The 3,104-nt window shown below is 34.4% G+C and overlaps 1 pseudogene; it reads left to right on the forward strand.

Annotated features, from left to right (window-relative positions):
* The first annotated feature begins 1,610 nt into the window (after positions 1-1,610).
* Positions 1,611-2,362, forward strand: LOC143662459 (survival of motor neuron protein pseudogene; annotated as a pseudogene).
* Positions 2,363-3,104: the final 742 nt, after the last annotated feature.

A 3,104-nucleotide genomic window follows, 5' to 3' on the forward strand; every position in this document is an offset into this window, starting at 1 on the left:
AAAAAGCTTGCTATAAGAAAGTAGAGGTGCTGAAGCCAAGTGGAAAAAAACAGGAGTGGAAGTTTAAATTCTTAATATATGAGTTTTATGTTGTTGGGATGTTTAAACCATGTGAATTTATTACATATAAGTTTTAATAAAAAAGAATAAAGGCTTGTAATGTGATTAAAAATTCTAGAGCAATGTAATTCAGTTTAACAATGGATGAGAGCAGTAAGTGAAAAAATAAGGTACAGATCTATTAATTAAACATTCTATCTTTTGTGAAAAAAAGAGAAAATGTGTATGTATGTGTCTGCATTTGCTAATATGTGTTTAAAAATGCAAGACAGGCAGCCAGAAGTTAATGATAATGGTTACTGATAAGTTTTGAAAGAAAATGAATGGTTGAGCATGGAATGCAAGCAAGACTTCTCTGAGTGTACATTTTTATATAACTTTTATATGCAAATGGAATGTGTAAATGAAATCCATATTTAAAAATAAAATTACATAAAAAGTGTTAAAAAGAAAATCCTAAAATTGAACACACACAAATTAACTCAATCCTATCTGATCTTATTTGAAATTCTTAATTACACAGAAACAATAATTATTTCAAGCAATCTTTGAACATAATGCCTCATCTATACCTCCTGTCTTAGTTTCCCTCGCTGCTGAAGAAATACCATACAATGGGTTGGCTTAAACATTGGGAACTTATTGGCTCATTGTTTTGAAGCAAGGAGAAGTCCAAAATCAAGAGATCATCAAAGCCACGCTTTCTCCCAGAACACCACAGTCTTCTGGAACTGGCTACCTCCATATTTGGTCCTTAGCTTTCTCTTCACATGGCAACGCACACAGCAACCTCTCCTGGCTCCTCTTTCCACTGACTTCCAGCTGCTGGGAACTACCTTATGACTTTCTTTCTCTGTGTCTGAATTTCAATTTCTCCTTATGCAGGACTTTAGTAATAGGATTATGACCCATATCAATTCAGTTAGGCAGCACCTTAATTGAAGCAACCTCATCAAAAGGTCCTATATCTGATGGGTTCACACACACCCAGGATATAATGAGTTTAATAATATGCACCCCATATTTTCTGGGGTATATATCTTCAAACTGTCACACCTCCTGATTGAAAAAAAAAAACAACACACTTCACTTAGTAGGTTATTGCTGATAGCAATATTAATAATGAATAATGGGGTGATCTTAAATTATTTTTTGTGTGTGTTAGGATAAAACTATAAGAAAGAATATTAACTATTAGAACACAATGCTTTAGTGTAAGAAAAGATAAACTCAATTATAAAATTAAAATAATTCAAGAAAAGAACATTGTTAAATATGCATTGAAAACATCAATATTAACTCATAATATTTAAAAATGCATACTTATTACTCCATTCCTGAAAGAGCCCAGAAGCAATGATGCTCCATTAGCAACAAACTTGCCTACTGTCATATTTGGCTTCTAAGAATCAGTTACCACTTGAAAGGAAGCTAGACTCATAAAAGAAATGACTGACTCCAGGTCTGAGACAAGGAAAGTACAAGGTGAGCTTGTAATATTTTATATCAGAAAATAAGGAAAGTCTCAAAGATGATGGGGACATACCAAAATGATTCAGGAGCCAGTTGAAGAAACATTAGAGATAGTACATAGTGAAAAATCCTATGATAATGCTGTGGATTCATTTAAGCATACCCTAAAAAATGGTGGCATTTCTAGGTCTTCAGATGAACCCAAAGGAGCACCTATAAGAAAACCTGTTAAGAAGTATATATACATACACACAAAACTCCATTGAAATGGTGGAAAGTGGGTGACAAATGTTCTGCTATTTGCTCAGAATCTGGGTGCATTTACCCAACTACCATTATTTCCATTGATTTTTGAAGAGCAACTTTGTGCTGTGGCTTAAACTGCATATGGATATAGGAGAAAATTTGACTACCTATATAATTTACTGTTCCCAACCTTTGAAGGAATTAATAATATAGAAAAGAAAGCTCAGGCAAATGAAAACGAACGTCAAATTTCAACAGATGAAAGCAAGAACTCCTACAGATCTCCTGGAAATAAAATATGTAATATCAAGTCAAAAGCTGTTCCATGGAATTCTTATATACTTCCACCATCTCACATTCCAGGGTTGAGACTTGGACCCAGAAAGTCAGGCTTAAAATTCCATGTCCCACCTCCTCCAGCCCCAACGTCCTGTTTCTATCATGCAGGCTGCCTCCATGTCCTTCTGGAACACCAAGGACTCTCCTACCATCTCCCATATGTCCAGATCTTCTTGATTATTTTGATGCTTTGGGAAGTATATTAATATCTTGGTACATGAATGACAGAAAAGGTTTTGTGTGAGTTGCTTTGTTTCGGTTAGCTCCTGGCACTTAAGGAAATAGCTGTCTCATCACTAGCTGGAATTAAAATTAATGAGCAGGCAGATCAGGGACAAAATGTAGACTTAATACATTAAAATATTAGGGGTACAATGGGCAAAAAATGATTCCAGGACAAACAAAGAAATAGGAAATGATGGTCCATTCAAAGGATCAAGATAAAACTTTGGAAACTAACAACAAAGAAGGCCAGAATTTGGACATACCAGACAAAGGCTTCAAAAGATGATCCTCATATACTCAAGGAGATAAAAGGAAATATGGAGAAAGAACTAAATGATATCAGGAACATTATGGATTAACAATATGAAACCTCATTGAAGAGACAAAAATTTGAATAAGGAGCCTAACTGAAATATTAGAGTTAAAGACCACAATAACTGAAATTGAAAATTCCCTAAAGGGTTTCAACAGGCAGAAGAGGGAATCAGTGAACTCAAATATAAGACAATTAAAACGATTCTCACAGAGGAGCAGAAAGAAAAATAATTCATAAAAGCAAACAAAGCCCAAGAGACCTGTGGGACACCATCCAGTGTGCCAATATATGCAATATCAGAATCCCAAAAGGAGAAGAAAGAGGGAAAAAGCCATAAGAAATATCCAAATAAATGATGACAGAAAATTTCCCAAATTTAATGAAAATGCACATTTAAGCAGTCTAAGGAACTACAAACAGGTTAAACTCAAAAAGAAACATGCCT

This window comes from Tamandua tetradactyla, chromosome 18 (assembly GCF_023851605.1).
Source record: "Tamandua tetradactyla isolate mTamTet1 chromosome 18, mTamTet1.pri, whole genome shotgun sequence".
NCBI lineage: Eukaryota > Metazoa > Chordata > Mammalia > Pilosa > Myrmecophagidae > Tamandua > Tamandua tetradactyla.